At 41.5% G+C, this 17,401-nt stretch overlaps 14 non-coding genes across 14 annotated transcripts; all 14 read right to left on the reverse strand.

Annotated features, from left to right (window-relative positions):
* Positions 1 to 3,888: 3,888 nt before the first annotated feature.
* Positions 3,889 to 3,971, reverse strand: TRNAL-UAG (transfer RNA leucine (anticodon UAG)). The gene has a single exon. It is a non-coding gene; the product is annotated as a tRNA-Leu (tRNA).
* A 1,024-nt stretch (positions 3,972 to 4,995) lies between these two features.
* On the reverse strand, positions 4,996 to 5,078 carry TRNAL-AAG (transfer RNA leucine (anticodon AAG)). The gene has a single exon. It is a non-coding gene; the product is annotated as a tRNA-Leu (tRNA).
* Positions 5,079 to 5,264: 186 nt separating this feature from the next.
* On the reverse strand, positions 5,265 to 5,347 carry TRNAL-CAG (transfer RNA leucine (anticodon CAG)). The gene has a single exon. It is a non-coding gene; the product is annotated as a tRNA-Leu (tRNA).
* Positions 5,348 to 7,086: 1,739 nt separating this feature from the next.
* TRNAL-AAG (transfer RNA leucine (anticodon AAG)) lies at positions 7,087 to 7,169 on the reverse strand. Its single transcript has one exon. It is a non-coding gene; the product is annotated as a tRNA-Leu (tRNA).
* Positions 7,170 to 7,355: 186 nt separating this feature from the next.
* TRNAL-CAG (transfer RNA leucine (anticodon CAG)) lies at positions 7,356 to 7,438 on the reverse strand. The gene has a single exon. It is a non-coding gene; the product is annotated as a tRNA-Leu (tRNA).
* A 1,739-nt stretch (positions 7,439 to 9,177) lies between these two features.
* TRNAL-AAG (transfer RNA leucine (anticodon AAG)) lies at positions 9,178 to 9,260 on the reverse strand. Its single transcript has one exon. It is a non-coding gene; the product is annotated as a tRNA-Leu (tRNA).
* Positions 9,261 to 9,446: 186 nt separating this feature from the next.
* On the reverse strand, positions 9,447 to 9,529 carry TRNAL-CAG (transfer RNA leucine (anticodon CAG)). Its single transcript has one exon. It is a non-coding gene; the product is annotated as a tRNA-Leu (tRNA).
* A 1,739-nt stretch (positions 9,530 to 11,268) lies between these two features.
* TRNAL-AAG (transfer RNA leucine (anticodon AAG)) lies at positions 11,269 to 11,351 on the reverse strand. Its single transcript has one exon. It is a non-coding gene; the product is annotated as a tRNA-Leu (tRNA).
* A 186-nt stretch (positions 11,352 to 11,537) lies between these two features.
* On the reverse strand, positions 11,538 to 11,620 carry TRNAL-CAG (transfer RNA leucine (anticodon CAG)). The gene has a single exon. It is a non-coding gene; the product is annotated as a tRNA-Leu (tRNA).
* A 632-nt stretch (positions 11,621 to 12,252) lies between these two features.
* Positions 12,253 to 12,335, reverse strand: TRNAL-UAG (transfer RNA leucine (anticodon UAG)). Its single transcript has one exon. It is a non-coding gene; the product is annotated as a tRNA-Leu (tRNA).
* A 1,024-nt stretch (positions 12,336 to 13,359) lies between these two features.
* On the reverse strand, positions 13,360 to 13,442 carry TRNAL-AAG (transfer RNA leucine (anticodon AAG)). The gene has a single exon. It is a non-coding gene; the product is annotated as a tRNA-Leu (tRNA).
* Positions 13,443 to 14,343: 901 nt separating this feature from the next.
* Positions 14,344 to 14,426, reverse strand: TRNAL-UAG (transfer RNA leucine (anticodon UAG)). Its single transcript has one exon. It is a non-coding gene; the product is annotated as a tRNA-Leu (tRNA).
* Positions 14,427 to 15,450: 1,024 nt separating this feature from the next.
* Positions 15,451 to 15,533, reverse strand: TRNAL-AAG (transfer RNA leucine (anticodon AAG)). Its single transcript has one exon. It is a non-coding gene; the product is annotated as a tRNA-Leu (tRNA).
* Positions 15,534 to 16,434: 901 nt separating this feature from the next.
* TRNAL-UAG (transfer RNA leucine (anticodon UAG)) lies at positions 16,435 to 16,517 on the reverse strand. Its single transcript has one exon. It is a non-coding gene; the product is annotated as a tRNA-Leu (tRNA).
* Positions 16,518 to 17,401: the final 884 nt, after the last annotated feature.

Raw genomic sequence — 17,401 nt, forward strand, 5'->3', positions numbered from 1 at the left:
GAAACATCTTGCAACTCAGTGCTGCATGCTACGAGTGCACACCCCAGTTCGGTTAAGAATAATATACCATTTGGGGAAATGACTCGAATAAGGAGAGCATGCAGCGAGGAAGTAATGTTTCAGACTAACATTAAGGATGTGAAAGATAGATTTGCCAAGAGGGGCTATACACGGGCCATACTTGACAAGGCAGAATCTAGGGCTTCAAATCTGAATAGGGATGACACACTAAAAGATAAACCGCGTAGAGTCAGTACTGACCCCAAGGCGAGATTTATTACACAATACACAGCACAAAGTGGTGCCATCTTCAATATCTTCCGCAAACATTGGCACCTACTAACGGAAATACCGGGACTGAAGAACTCAATTGAAACCAGACCTTCCATTACATACAGGAGGGGTGTCTCTTTAAAAAACACTCTATGTCCCAGTTATGTAAAGACACCAAAAACAACACAATCATGGCTACCACCAAAACCAAAGGGGTTTTTTACTTGTGGTATGTGCAATATGTGTCCTTTCGGTAAAAATAAGACTTTTTCATTTAGTTACAATACCCCAAAAAGTTTCAAAATAAACCACTTCTTAAATTGCAATACAACACATGTGGTGTACATATTGGGATGTAACTGTGATATCATCTATGTCGGCAGTACCATCCGCAGCTTAAAAATAAGAATACAGGAACATTGTCGGGCAATAAAATCTAAGGATAATAGGTATCCAATTACAAATCATTTTTCTCTTAAACATCCAGATAATTTAACCTTCTGGTTCCATGCAATAGACCATGTGCCTATCCCGAACAGAGGGGGTAATAGGGATCTATTACTAAGGCAAATGGAGGCAAAATGGATCTGTAGACTTAAAGCGACCCGACTGGGTCACAATACGGATGGGGAAATGCATTATTTCCTCTAGTGATACAGTTTGTGGAAGATCTGAATGATCTAAACTTACATTTCTAGGTTTTAATATATGGATGATATGAGTAAAGGTCTTATTCTGATTGCTGATTTGTTTATATAATGATGTATTTGTTATCTCATCATATATGAAGTATTCCTTTACTTATCTGAAAATTTATCACTCGTCCTCTCTGTCCTTTCCCTCTTAATCCTTGTATCATTCTATACATATTCTAAATACTATCATATATACTTATTAATTAATATGGGCCGTTACAATTGGACCATTTATACTGAATATGAATCTTTTGGTCTTCACCGTACTATTTACTCTCTTTTAAATCCTCGTGTCATGTTATATGGCTCTTGAGTAATTCTTATTACATATATAGTACACATCTTGGCTTTTTCTGAAATGCCACCACTCTGACATGTAACGCCATCACTTTATATTACGTTATTATTTGTTGCTTTGTTATTTCAGTATCGATTTGACCATATCCCAACTACTCCAAGTGGGTTAATAATCAGGGTCAATGCTCAATATCTTGAGAACTTATTAAATTCCGTTTATTGAGGGCAGATCATATGACTGCTAATTCATGGATATAATCAGTATACACAGCTTATACCTAATTACTGATTTTTAATGTGAACAGGTATTCCAGTCAACTCTCTATATTGTTAGATTGTTCATATGCGAGCTGTTAACATATTATAATTTACAGCGGTCTTTTTCTTCTTTTTTTGACTCTGGTATTGTATATATCTTATCGATGCTTAACATTTCATATTATTGATGTGATATGTTACTCTTATGACCTCCGTTATATTTCCGGATGACAAAATTGTCTAAAATATTCAAATGGTGCCGCAATCATCTTGTGAACGTTTGGTGGTTTTTATTATGCCTTGGCAATCTACTGTCGGTTGATATAGCGGGATTATTCTTGCATCTTTTCTGTTTTTTTACCTTTTGTAATATTTCTTATGAGACTATTTGTATCATGGGACTAATTTCATTATTCGTTACTATGCTCAATAATTCGCGCTTCTTATCGCTAGTTACTCTTTGTTTCGTTTCTTTTCTGGGTTATTACTGTGGTTTTAAATCAGTTCGTAGACTACAAACCACCTTTCAAAGATGGCGCGTTCGTTTTGATGGTTACTACGTCTTAGGCTATGGCAAGTATAGAAGGACTACGGACAGGCATCTGTCTATTTAAACGAAGAAAAAATGGCGCTTCTGTTCAAACGATCGGAACGGAACCTTGGTACTTTGACCGCGATCTACGATACCTCAACGGTAAGACCGTACGAATATATATACTATTTTTTTACATGTATTTGGTAGTAAATGAGGTTAGTGTTCAATTTTCCGTGATTGCTTTATCGCCAATACTTATACTTGGGGCCGTTTCCTGGCTCGAGTTGAGCGCGTTTAGTCGGGTAGAGGATTTTATTTTTAATTATATATAATGTTCAGTTCAGTGATTTTCAGTTCAGTGATGATTTCTGGAACGGAATACCCGGTTTTTGTATGATCAGTCACGCTGTGTGCTGAGGCGTGTGTATGATCGTCTATTTTTTTGTTGAATGTATTTTTCTGAACTGGTTGTGATTAACTTATTGAAACGTTTGCATGCACGTTTATTTTTAGTTGAATGCACTTTTCGGAACAGGTTGTGATAAATTTATACATGTCTCTAGACTGTCACCGGTAATTACTGTGCTAGACTGTAGAGGGACCAGGGCTTCTGATATGTGCTCGCGCGGACGTCGCGCTTCTATTTTGGCACTTCGTTATAAGGATCTTCTATCCAGTTTAAGCATCTGGCCCCTTATCTTATGTTCCCTATGGCACAGCCGGTCCTTGTGTGGACTCATATAAATATTGCCTCAGTGTTCGTGTCCTTCTTATTTTCATTTGATATACCGATAATGGTGCGATCTTGGTGGCTTTTCTTAGGATTTTGTCTGTTGTTGCTTTCTGCCTTCTCTGGTTATATTATTTACTATATTATGGACATATTTCCTTATACATATATTTTTCTCTGTTTCTTGCTGATAGGTTCATAGGCCATTAATTAGGCAACTACTAAACTAAGGTAAGGCTTTTTACGACTTTAGCTTCTTATTGTAGCAACATGTTCTTCATGTAATACTTATAGTACTATATCTCTCTTTTCTCTTTTGAATAGGGCTATGACTTGGGCCTTTTATTACAATACTTACATTTTTACTATGAACCTTGAGGAAATATCTAAAATTCAATACTAAATTGAAGAACATTGTCTTTATACAAATAAGCAATTTGACCTTTTTAGGCGACCTCTTGGAGACGCGATGATATATTCGGTGAGACTTTTATATTGGTGATTTTATGGTGGTGGTCACAATAAGTTTCCTTCCCCTCTTTTTTGATCTGTTTTCTTTCTGTTTTCACGATGTTATATAGGAATTAATATGCTAAGAACAAATAATATTGCTCTGCTCTTATCTTTCTCAAAAGTCATTGGACATAATGACCTAATTTTTAGGAAACATTTATACATTTTGCTATATGTATATGTATGTGTATATATATGTGTATATATATGTATTTTTTAACTTAATTGTTTGTTGGATAATACTGTTTTGTTTTTTCACTAATTGTCAATAATAATTTGTTTAAGTATGAAATAATTATGTGTGTATATATATATACTTTATATGTTTATAAATGTCGTATGTTATATGTTTTAAATGTGGCAGTTGTATTGAGTTTGTATTTATATATTTGTTTCAGCCCTGATGAAGTTCCTCTAGGAACGAAACGCGTTGGCTGATGTCCAAGATTTTATATTTGAAAAACTATTAAAGAAGTTAAAATTGGAAAACATATGGACTGATTTGACTCTATGCTGGTGCACCATCCTTTTCTTCAAATTTCCATCAGATGTTAACCTGATAAAGGAGATTAAATCTCCAAAAGGCATGTCAGAAGTGGGATTCAAACCCACGCCTCCAAAGGAGACTGTGGCCTAAACACAGCGCCTTAGACCTCTCGGCCATCCTGACAGTTTAGGCTTTTAAGAAATGAATAAAAGTTACTCAGAAACGTCTACCTCCATGCAAGCCTGAAATAATTTAAACCTTCAAACACAAGGTGCAACTTTATGCACAGGACAATAAACACAGAAGAACACATACGAAAGCACTTTATTTCACAGGTATACAGTTTTCATGCTCTTTAGAACACCACATACCTCTCACCAGCTATTTAGGGTCCTGTATCCGACTCACAACATTTCCTTGCCTGCGACCTCTCTCTCTACACAAACAACTACAGCACAGGAAGTAGGAAGGCAATAGGTGGGGCAGTTTATGCAAATTTATGCTGCCAATGTGCCTTGCAGATTCATGCAGGATTTCTAGATCCTTGCTGGATACAAGAGAGTAGGCCTTGTTCCAGATAAACTATCCCTAGCAGGGAAAGTCTGAGCACAGGCACTCTTTTGCTCTTTAGCCCCTGGCCTGGGACTCTCCCTCACTTGCTGAGGCGTGAAATTCTGCATACCAACTTTGCACAGAAGGTATGTTTGTGATTGTTTGGGGATGGGTGGGAGGTCAAGAGCAGGGAAAAGCAGGTCTCCTTCACTACTAGACTACTCTTCTATGCCTCCCTGCCGTTCACTCACTCTGTCTTTGTTTCATTCTCTCCTTCCACAACACTCCTTCTCACTCACTCGCTCTATCACTTGTATTTTTGCCCTTGCTCTGCATTCTATAGTGGAAACATCTCTTGAATGAAGCATCTGAAAATGACGTGACATAAAATTTAAAACCTCCTTATTGGAAACCTAAAACATCACAAGACTTAATGTAACCCATTTCTTTCATAAAAAAGATTTTTAAAGTACCCCACAAAAGAAATATAAATACCACGAGTGCTAGAAGAATATTACATTAACGTTAAAGATAGAATAGGGCAAATGCATTTGCAGTTGAAACTGAAGTTTGGTACTTATTCAGATATTATTTACATTGCCAATTTTTAGCTGAGATTCTAAAGGAACTGAGAGAGAAAATGGAATTCAAGTTTTGTCAGAAGTGGGATTCGAACCCACGCCTCCAGGAGAGACTGCAGCCTTAACGCAGCGCCTTAGACCACTCGGCCATCCTGACCCCATGCTGCTTTTTCATCTAAAGGGTGAGAAAGATATTAGGAACCAAAAAATGCACAGAGCTTAGGCCAATAGTGGCTAGAGCACGAACAAAACTCACTGCACTCTTCCAAGAAGACAATCCTATAAGCCACTGCGAGGGAAATGATCATATTTCTCAAGAAAAAAATTAGAGTAAACACAGGACTGTCAGAAGTGGGATTTGAACCCACGCCTCCAGAGGAGACTGCGACCTGAACGCAGCGCCTTAGACCACTCGGCCATCCTGACTTGCTTTCCCAGCATCTTCCAGAGGCCAGACAGCCATGCTGGTGAGGTACTGAAAAGGAATGCCCTCAATTTATTTATCCTATTATATGCACTTCCAACAGATCTTTGAACAATCTGTACAGAGCAGGACCTATGGAGAACTCTTTAGAACTTTGAGGCGAACAAAGAGAAAGTGCTATTCACCAGCCACTTGAACGGCTCAAAGCTGCTTTGAAATTGAGACAATAGCCACCTCTTGGCTGGCTAAAGCAATTTCAACAAGGGATCTCAAAGTCACAACATAGGGTGGAGTATGCAAATTTAAGCAGCCCCTGATCAAAGCCCTGAGGAAATTGCTGTAAGTGTGCTGGAGTCCAGTTGTCTACCAGATGAATGGCATTCTTCCAAATTTGCAGGGCCCGTCTGGCCAGGGCATACAAGAGCATGACTCTTCCAGATGACCTCTTACATGGGTCCTATGCTCATTTGGTAAGGATTGCGCTTTGTCAGCAAGACGTTATAGAACCTAAATATATGAGAAACTCCATCTCTCTTGACAAGAGAAGAACGGAATAACGTGCCAAGTGAAGACCAACAGATGCAACTTCCATCAGATGTTAACCTGATAAAGGAGATTAAATCTCCAAAAGGCATGTCTGAAGTGGGATTCAAACCCACGCCTCCAAAGGAGACTGAGGCCTAAACACAGCGCCTTAGACCTCTCGGCCATCCTGACAGTATAGGCTTTTAATAAATGAATAAAAGTTACTCAGAAACGTCTACCTCCATGCAAGCCTGACATAATTTAAACCTTCAAACACAAGGTGCAACTTTATGCACAGGACAATAAACACAGAAGAACACATACGAAAGCACTTTATTTCACAGGTATACAGTTTTCATGCTTTTAGAACACCACATACCTCTCACCAGCTATTTAGGGTCTTGTATCCGACTCACAACATTTCCTTGCCTGCGACCTCTCTCTCTACACAAACAACTACAGCACAGGAAGTAGGAAGGCAATAGGTGGGGCAGTTTATGCAAATTTATGCTGCCAATGTGCCTTGCAGATTCATGCAGGATTTCTAGATCCTTGCTGGATACAAGAGAGTAGGCCTTGTTCCAGATAAACTATCCCTAGCAGGGAAAGTCTGAGCACAGGCACTCTTTTGCTCTTTAGCCCCTGGCCTGGGACTCACCCTCACTTGCTGAGACGTGAAATTCTGCATACCAACTTTGCACAGAAGGTATGTTTGTGGTTGTTTGGGGATGGGTGGGAGGTCAAGAGCAGGGAAAAGCAGGTCTCCTTCACTACTAGACTACTCTTCTATGCCTCCCTGCCGTTCACTCACTCTGTCTTTGTTTCATTCTCTCCTTCCACAACACTCCTTCTCACTCACTCGCTCTATCACTTGTATTTTTGCCCTTGCTCTGCATTCTATAGTGGAAACATCTCTTGAATGAAGCATCTGAAAATGACGTGACATAAAATTTAAAACCTCCTTATTGGAAACCTAAAACATCACAAGACTTAATGTAACCCATTTCTTTCATAAAAAAGATTTTTAAAGTACCCCACAAAAGAAATATAAAACACCACGAGTGCTAGAAGAATATTACATTAACGTTAAAGATAGAATAGGGCAAATGCATTTGCAGTTGAAACTGAAGTTTGGTACTTATTCAGATATTATTTACATTGTCAATTTTTAGCTGAGATTCTAAAGGAACTGAGAGAGAAAATGGAATTCAAGTTTTGTCAGAAGTGGGATTCGAACCCACGCCTCCAGGAGAGACTGCGGCCTTAACGCAGCGCCTTAGACCACTCGGCCATCCTGACCCCATGCTGCTTTTTCATCTAAAGGGTGAGAAAGATATTAGGAACCAAAAAATGCACAGAGCTTAGGCCAATAGTGGCTAGAGCAAGAAAAAAACTCACTGCACTCTTCCAAGAAGACAATCCTATAAGCCACTGCGAGGGAAATGATCATATTTCTCAAGAAAAAAATTAGAGTAAACACAGGACTGTCAGAAGTGGGATTTGAACCCACGCCTCCAGAGGAGACTGCGACCTGAACGCAGCGCCTTAGACCACTCGGCCATCCTGACTTGCTTTCACAGCATCTTCCAGAGGCCAGACAGCCATGCAGGTGAGGTACTGAAAAGGAATGCCCTCAATTTATTTATCCTATTATATGCACTTCCAACAGATCTTTGAACAATCTGTACAGAGCAGGACCTATGGAGAACTCTTTAGAACTTTGAGGCGAACAAAGAGAAAGTGCTATTCACCAGCCACTTGAACGGCTCAAAGCTGCTTTGAAATTGAGACAATAGCCACCTCTTGGCTGGCTAAAGCAATTTCAACAAGGGATCTCAAAGTCACAACATAGGGTGGAGTATGCAAATTTAAGCAGCCCCTGATCAAAGCCCTAAGGAAATTGCTGTAAGTGTGCTGGAGTCCAGTTGTCTACCAGATGCATGGCATTCTTCCAAATTTGCAGGGCCTGTCTGGCCAGGGCATACAAGAGCATGACTCTTCCAGATGACCTCTTACATGGGTCCTATGCTCATTTGGTAAGGATTGCGCTTTGTCAGCAAGACGTTATAGAACCTAAATATATGAGAAACCCCATCTCTCTTGACAAGAGGAGAACGGAATAACGTGCCAGGTGAAGACCAACAGATGCAACTTCCATCAGATGTTAACCTGATAAAGGAGATCAAATCTCCAAAAGGCATGTCAGAAGTGGGATTCAAACCCACGCCTCCAAAGGAGACTGTGGCCTAAACACAGCACCTTAGACCTCTCGGCCATCCTGACAGTACAGGCTTTTAAGAAATGAATAAAAGTTACTCAGAAACGTCTACCTCCATGCAAGCCTGAAATAATTTAAACCTTCAAACACAAGGTGCAACTTTATGCACAGGACAATAAACACAGAAGAACACATACGAAAGCACTTTATTTCACAGGTATACAGTTTTCATGCTTTTAGAACACCACATACCTCTCACCAGCTATTTAGGGTCCTGTATCCGACTCACAACATTTCCTTGCCTGCGACCTCTCTCTCTACACAAACAACTACAGCACAGGAAGTAGGAAGGCAATAGGTGGGGCAGTTTATGCAAATTTATGCTGCCAATGTGCCTTGCAGATTCATGCAGGATTTCTGGATCCTTGCTGGATACAAGAGAGTAGGCCTTGTTCCAGATAAACTATCCCTAGCAGGGAAAGTCTGAGCACAGGCACTCTTTTGCTCTTTAGCCCCTGGCCTGGGACTCACCCTCACTTGCTGAGGCGTGAAATTCTGCATACCAACTTTGCACAGAAGGTATGTTTGTGGTTGTTTGGGGATGGGTGGGAGGTCAAGAGCAGGGAAAAGCAGGTCTCCTTCACTACTAGACTCCTCTTCTATGCCTCCCTGCCATTCACTCACTCTGTCTTTGTTTCATTCTCTCCTTCCACAACACTCCTTCTCACTCACTCGCTCTATCACTTGTATTTTTGCCCTTGCTCTGCATTCTATAGTGGAAACAGCTCTTGAATGAAGCATCTGAAAATGACGTGACATAAAATTTAAAACCTCCTTATTGGAAACCTAAAACATCACAAGACTTAATGTAACCCATTTCTTTCATAAAAAAGATTTTTAAAGTACCCCACAAAAGAAATATAAAACACCACGAGTGCTAGAAGAATATTACATTAACGTTAAAGATAGAATAGGGCAAATGCATTTGCAGTTGAAACTGAAGTTTGGTACTTATTCAGATATTATTTACATTGCCAATTTTTAGCTGAGATTCTAAAGGAACTGAGAGAGAAAATGGAATTCAAGTTTTGTCAGAAGTGGGATTCAAACCCACGCCTCCAGGAGAGACTGCGGCCTTAACGCAGCGCCTTAGACCACTCGGCCATCCTGACCCCATGCTGCTTTTTCATCTAAAGGGTGAGAAATATATTAGGAACCAAAAAATGCACAGAGCTTAGGCCAATAGTGGCTAGAGCAAGAAAAAAACTCACTGCACTCTTCCAAGAAGACAATCCTATAAGCCACTGCGAGGGAAATGATCATATTTCTCAAGAAAAAAAGTATAGTAAACACATGACTGTCAGAAGTGGGATTTGAACCCACACCTCCAGTGGAGACTGCGACCTGAACGCAGCGCCTTAGACCACTCGGCCATCCTGACTTGCTTTCCCAGCATCTTCCAGAGGCCAGACAGCCATGCAGGTGAGGTACTGAAAAGGAATGCCCTCAATTTATTTATCCTATTATATGCACTTCCAACAGATCTTTGAACAATCTGTACAGAGCAGGACCTATGGAGAACTCTTTAGAACTTTGAGGCGAACAAAGAGAAAGTGCTATTCACCAGCCACTTGAAAGGCTCAAAGCTGCTTTGAAATTGAGACAATAGCCACCTCTTGGCTGGCTAAAGCAATTTCAACAAGGGATCTCAAAGTCACAACATAGGGTGGAGTATGCAAATTTAAGCAGCCCCTGATCAAAGCCCTGAGGAAATTGCTGTAAGTGTGCTGGAGTCAAGTTGTCTACCAGATGCATGGCATTCTTCCAAATTTGCAGGGCCCGTCTGGCCAGGGCATACAAGAGCATGACTCTTCCAGATGACCTCTTACATGGGTCCTATGCTCATTTGGTAAGGATTGCGCTTTGTCAGCAAGACGTTATAGAACCTAAATATATGAGAAACCCCATCTCTCTTGACAAGAGGAGAACGGAATAACGTGCCAGGTGAAGACCAACAGATGCAACTTCCATCAGATGTTAACCTGATAAAGGAGATTAAATCTCCAAAAGGCATGTCAGATGTGGGATTCGAACCCACGCCTCCAAAGGAGACTGTGGCCTAAACACAGCACCTTAGACCTCTCGGCCCTCCTGACAGTATAGGCTTTTAAGAAATGAATAAAAGTTACTCAGAAACGTCTACCTCCATGCAAGCCTGAAATAATTTAAACCTTCAAACACAAGGTGCAACTTTATGCACAGGACAATAAACACAGAAGAACACATACGTAAGCACTTTATTTCACAGGTATACAGTTTTCATGCTTTTAGAACACCACATACCTCTCACCAGCTATTTAGGGTCCTGTATCCGACTCACAACATTTCCTTGCCTGCGACCTCTCTCTCTACACAAACAACTACAGCACAGGAAGTAGGAAGGCAATAGGTGGGGCAGTTTATGCAAATTTATGCTGCCAATGTGCCTTGCAGATTCATGCAGGATTTCTAGATCCTTGCTGGATACAAGAGAGTAGGCCTTGTTCCAGATAAACTATCCCTAGCAGGGAAAGTCTGAGCACAGGCACTCTTTTGCTCTTTAGCCCCTGGCCTGGGACTCACCCTCACTTGCTGAGGCGTGAAATTCTGCATACCAACTTTGCACAGAAGGTATGTTTGTGGTTGTTTGGGGGATGGGTGGGAGGTCAAGAGCAGGGAAAAGCAGGTCTCCTTCACTACTAGACTACTCTTCTATGCCTCCCTGCCGTTCACTCACTCTGTCTTTGTTTCATTCTCTCCTTCCACAACACTCCTTCTCACTCACTCGCTCTATCACTTGTATTTTTGCCCTTGCTCTGCATTCTATAGTGGAAACATCTCTTGAATGAAGCATCTGAAAATGACGTGACATAAAATTTAAAACCTCCTTATTGGAAACCTAAAACATCACAAGACTTAATGTAACCCATTTCTTTCATAAAAAAGATTTTTAAAGTACCCCACAAAAGAAATATAAATACCACGAGTGCTAGAAGAATATTACATTAACGTTAAAGATAGAATAGGGCAACTGCATTTGCAGTTGAAACTGAAGTTTGGTACTTATTCAGATATTATTTACATTGCCAATTTTTAGCTGAGATTCTAAAGGAACTGAGAGAGAAAATGGAATTCAAGTTTTGTCAGAAGTGGGATTCGAACCCACGCCTCCAGGAGAGACTGCGGCCTTAACGCAGCACCTTAGACCACTCGGCCATCCTGACCCCATGCTGCTTTTTCATCTAAAGGGTGAGAAAGATATTAGGAACCAAAAAATGCACAGAGCTTAGGCCAATAGTGGCTAGAGCAAGAAAAAAACTCACTGCACTCTTCCAAGAAGACAATCCTATAAGCCACTGCGAGGGAAATGATCATATTTCTCAAGAAAAAAATTAGAGTAAACACAGGACTGTCAGAAGTGGGATTTGAACCCACGCCTCCAGAGGAGACTGCGACCTGAACGCAGCGCCTTAGACCACTCGGCCATCCTGACTTGCTTTCCCAGCATCTTCCAGAGGCCAGACAGCCATGCAGGTGAGGTACTGAAAAGGAATGCCCTCAATTTATTTATCCTATTATATGCACTTCCAACAGATCTTTGAACAATCTGTACAGAGCAGGACCTATGGAGAACTCTTTAGAACTTTGAGGCGAACAAAGAGAAAGTGCTATTCACCAGCCACTTGAACGGCTCAAAGCTGCTTTGAAATTGAGACAATAGCCACCTCTTGGCTGGCTAAAGCAATTTCAACAAGGGATCTCAAAGTCACAACATAGGGTGGAGTATGCAAATTTAAGCAGCCCCTGATCAAAGCCCTAAGGAAATTGCTGTAAGTGTGCTGGAGTCCAGTTGTCTACCAGATGCATGGCATTCTTCCAAATTTGCAGGGCCCGTCTGGCCAGGGCATACAAGAGCATGACTCTTCCAGATGACCTCTTACATGGGTCCTATGCTCATTTGGTAAGGATTGCGCTTTGTCAGCAAGACGTTATAGAACCTAAATATATGAGAAACCCCATCTCTCTTGACAAGAGGAGAACGGAATAACGTGCCAGGTGAAGACCAACAGATGCAACTTCCATCAGATGTTAACCTGATAAAGGAGATCAAATCTCCAAAAGGAATGTCAGAAGTGGGATTCGAACCCACGCCTCCAAAGGAGACTGTGGCCTAAACACAGCACCTTAGACCTCTCGGCCATCCTGACAGTACAGGCTTTTAAGAAATGAATAAAAGTTACTCAGAAACGTCTACCTCCATGCAAGCCTGAAATAATTTAAACCTTCAAACACAAGGTGCAACTTTATGCACAGGACAATAAACACAGAAGAACACATACGAAAGCACTTTATTTCACAGGTATACAGTTTTCATGCTTTTAGAACACCACATACCTCTCACCAGCTATTTAGGGTCCTGTATCCGACTCACAACATTTCCTTGCCTGCGACCTCTCTCTCTACACAAACAACTACAGCACAGGAAGTAGGAAGGCAATAGGTGGGGCAGTTTATGCAAATTTATGCTGCCAATGTGCCTTGCAGATTCATGCAGGATTTCTGGATCCTTGCTGGATACAAGAGAGTAGGCCTTGTTCCAGATAAACTATCCCTAGCAGGGAAAGTCTGAGCACAGGCACTCTTTTGCTCTTTAGCCCCTGGCCTGGGACTCACCCTCACTTGCTGAGGCGTGAAATTCTGCATACCAACTTTGCACAGAAGGTATGTTTGTGGTTGTTTGGGGATGGGTGGGAGGTCAAGAGCAGGGAAAAGCAGGTCTCCTTCACTACTAGACTCCTCTTCTATGCCTCCCTGCCATTCACTCACTCTGTCTTTGTTTCATTCTCTCCTTCCACAACACTCCTTCTCACTCACTCGCTCTATCACTTGTATTTTTGCCCTTGCTCTGCATTCTATAGTGGAAACAGCTCTTGAATGAAGCATCTGAAAATGACGTGACATAAAATTTAAAACCTCCTTATTGGAAACCTAAAACATCACAAGACTTAATGTAACCCATTTCTTTCATAAAAAAGATTTTTAAAGTACCCCACAAAAGAAATATAAAACACCACGAGTGCTAGAAGAATATTACATTAACGTTAAAGATAGAATAGGGCAAATGCATTTGCAGTTAAAACTGAAGTTTGGTACTTATTCAGATATTATTTACATTGCCAATTTTTAGCTGAGATTCTAAAGGAACTGAGAGAGAAAATGGAATTCAAGTTTTGTCAGAAGTGGGATTCAAACCCACGCCTCCAGGAGAGACTGCGGCCTTAACGCAGCGCCTTAGACCACTCGGCCATCCTGACCCCATGCTGCTTGTTCATCTAAAGGGTGAGAAATATATTAGGAACCAAAAAATGCACAGAGCTTAGGCCAATAGTGGCTAGAGCAAGAAAAAAACTCACTGCACTCTTCCAAGAAGACAATCCTATAAGCCACTGCGAGGGAAATGATCATATTTCTCAAGAAAAAAAGTATAGTAAACACATGACTGTCAGAAGTGGGATTTGAACCCACACCTCCAGTGGAGACTGCGACCTGAACGCAGCGCCTTAGACCACCCGGCCATCCTGACTTGCTTTCCCAGCATCTTCCAGAGGCCAGACAGCCATGCAGGTGAGGTACTGAAAAGGAATGCCCTCAATTTATTTATCCTATTATATGCACTTCCAACAGATCTTTGAACAATCTGTACAGAGCAGGACCTATGGAGAACTCTTTAGAACTTTGAGGCGAACAAAGAGAAAGTGCTATTCACCAGCCACTTGAAAGGCTCAAAGCTGCTTTGAAATTGAGACAATAGCCACCTCTTGGCTGGCTAAAGCAATTTCAACAAGGGATCTCAAAGTCACAACATAGGGTGGAGTATGCAAATTTAAGCAGCCCCTGATCAAAGCCCTGAGGAAATTGCTGTAAGTGTGCTGGAGTCCAGTTGTCTACCAGATGAATGGCATTCTTCCAAATTTGCAGGGCCCGTCTGGCCAGGGCATACAAGAGCATGACTCTTCCAGATGACCTCTTACATGGGTCCTATGCTCATTTGGTAAGGATTGCGCTTTGTCAGCAAGACGTTATAGAACATAAATATATGAGAAACCCCATCTCTCTTGACAAGAGGAGAACGGAATAACGTGCCAAGTGAAGACCAACAGATGCAACTTCCATCAGATGTTAACCTGATAAAGGAGATTAAATCTCCAAAAGGCATGTCAGAAGTGGGATTCGAACCCACGCCTCCAAAGGAGACTGTGGCCTAAACACAGCGCCTTAGACCTCTCGGCCATCCTGACAGTATAGGCTTTTAAGAAATGAATAAAAGTTACTCAGAAACGTCTACCTCCATGCAAGCCTGAAATAATTTAAACCTTCAAACACAAGGTGCAACTTTATGCACAGGACAATAAACACAGAAGAACACATACGAAAGCACTTTATTTCACAGGTATACAATTTTCATGCTTTTAGAACACCACATACCTCTCACCAGCTATTTAGGGTCCTGTATCCGACTCACAACATTTCCTTGCCTGCGACCTCTCTCTCTACACAAACAACTACACCACAGGAAGTAGGAAGGCAATAGGTGGGGCAGTTTATGCAAATTTATGCTGCCAATGTGCCTTGCAGATTCATGCAGGATTTCTAGATCCTTGCTGGATACAAGAGAGTAGGCCTTGTTCCAGATAAACTATCCGTAGCAGGGAAAGTCTGAGCACAGGCACTCTTTTGCTCTTTAGCCCCTGGCCTGGGACTCACCCTCACTTGCTGAGGCGTGAAATTCTGCATACCAACTTTGCACAGAAGGTATGTTTGTGGTTGTTTGGGGATGGGTGGGAGGTCAAGAGCAGGGAAAAGCAGGTCTCCTTCACTACTAGACTCATCTTCTATGCCTCCCTGCCGTTCACTCACTCTGTCTTTGTTTCATTCTCTCCTTCCACAACACTCCTTCTCACTCACTCGCTCTATCACTTGTATTTTTGCCCTTGCTCTGCATTCTATAGTGGAAACATCTCTTGAATGAAGCATCTGAAAATGACGTGACATAAAATTTAAAACCTCCTTATTGGAAACCTAAAACATCACAAGACTTAATGTAACCCATTTCTTTCATAAAAAAGATTTTTAAAGTACCCCACAAAAGAAATATAAAACACCACGAGTGCTAGAAGAATATTACATTAACGTTAAAGATAGAATAGGGCAAATGCATTTGCAGTTGAAACTGAAGTTTGGTACTTATTCAGATATTATTTACATTGCCAATTTTTAGCTGAGATTCTAAAGGAACTGAGAGAGAAAATGGAATTCAAGTTTTGTCAGAAGTGGGATTCGAACCCACGCCTCCAGGAGAGACTGCGGCCTTAACGCAGCACCTTAGACCACTCGGCCATCCTGACCCCATGCTGCTTTTTCATCTAAAGGGTGAGAAAGATATTAGGAACCAAAAAATGCACAGAGCTTAGGCCAATAGTGGCTAGAGCAAGAAAAAAACTCACTGCACTCTTCCAAGAAGACAATCCTATAAGCCACTGCGACGGAAATGATCATATTTCTCAAGAAAAAAATTAGAGTAAACACAGGACTGTCAGAAGTGGGATTTGAACCCACGCCTCCAGACGAGACTGCGACCTGAACGCAGCGCCTTAGACCACTCGGCCATCCTGACTTGCTTTCCCAGCATCTTCCAGAGGCCAGACAGCCATGCAGGTGAGGTACTGAAAAGGAATGCCCTCAATTTATTTATCCTATTATATGCACTTCCAACAGATCTTTGAACAATCTGTACAGAGCAGGACCTATGGAGAACTCTTTAGAACTTTGAGGCGAACAAAGAGAAAGTGCTATTCACCAGCCACTTGAACTGCTCAAAGCTGCTTTGAAATTGAGACAATAGCCACCTCTTGGCTGGCTAAAGCAATTTCAAAAAGGGATCTCAAAGTCAAAACATAGGGTGGAGTATGCAAATTTAAGCAGCCCCTGATCAAAGCCCTAAGGAAATTGCTGTAAGTGTGCTGGAGTCCAGTTGTCTACCAGATGCATGGCATTCTTCCAAATTTGCAGGGCCCGTCTGGCCAGGGCATACAAGAGCATGACTCTTCCAGATGACCTCTTACATGGGTCCTATGCTCATTTGGTAAGGATTGCGGTTTGTCAGCAAGACGTTATAGAACCTAAATATATGAGAAACCCCATCTCTCTTGACAAGAGTAGAACGGAATAACGTGCCAGGTGAAGACCAACAGATGCAACTTCCATCAGATGTTAACCTGATAAAGGAGATTAAATCTCCAAAAGGAATGTCAGAAGTGGGATTCGAACCCACGCCTCCAAAGGAGACTGTGGCCTAAACACAGCACCTTAGACCTCTCGGCCATCCTGACAGTACAGGCTTTTAAGAAATGAATAAAAGTTACTCAGAAACGTCTACCTCAATGCAAGCCTGAAATAATTTAAACCTTCAAACACAAGGTGCAACTTTATGCACAGGACAATAAACACAGAAGAACACATACGAAAGCACTTTATTTCACAGGTATACAGTTTTCATGCTTTTAGAACACCACATACCTCTCACCAGCTATTTAGGGTCCTGTATCCGACTCACAACATTTCCTTGCCTGCGACCTCTCTCTCTACACAAACAACTACAGCACAGGAAGTAGGAAGGCAATAGGTGGGGCAGTTTATGCAAATTTATGCTGCCAATGTGCCTTGCAGATTCATGCAGGATTTCTAGATCCTTGCTGGATACAAGAGAGTAGGCCTTGTTCCAGATAAACTATCCCTAGCAGGGAAAGTCTGAGCACAGGCACTCTTTTGCTCTTTAGCCTCTGGCCTGGGACTCACCCTCACTTGCTGAGGCGTGAAATTCTGCATACCAACTTTGCACAGAAGGTATGTTTGTGGTTGTTTGGGGATGGGTGGGAGGTCAAGAGCAGCGAAAAGCAGGTCTCCTTCACTACTAGACTCCTCTTCTATGCCTCCCTGCCATTCACTCACTCTGTCTTTGTTTCATTCTCTCCTTCCACAACACTCCTTCTCACTCACTCGCTCTATCACTTGTATTTTTGCCCTCGCTCTGCATTCTATAGTGGAAACATCTCTTGAATGAAGCATCTGAAAATGACGTGACATAAAATTTAAAACCTCCTTATTGGAAACCTAAAACATCACAAGACTTAATGTAACCCATTTCTTTCATAAAAAAGATTTTTAAAGTACCCCACAAAAGAAATATAAAACACCACGAGTGCTAGAAGAATAT

The sequence above is a fragment of the Triturus cristatus genome, chromosome 6 (assembly GCF_964204655.1).
Source record: "Triturus cristatus chromosome 6, aTriCri1.1, whole genome shotgun sequence".
Taxonomy (NCBI): Eukaryota; Metazoa; Chordata; class Amphibia; order Caudata; family Salamandridae; genus Triturus; species Triturus cristatus.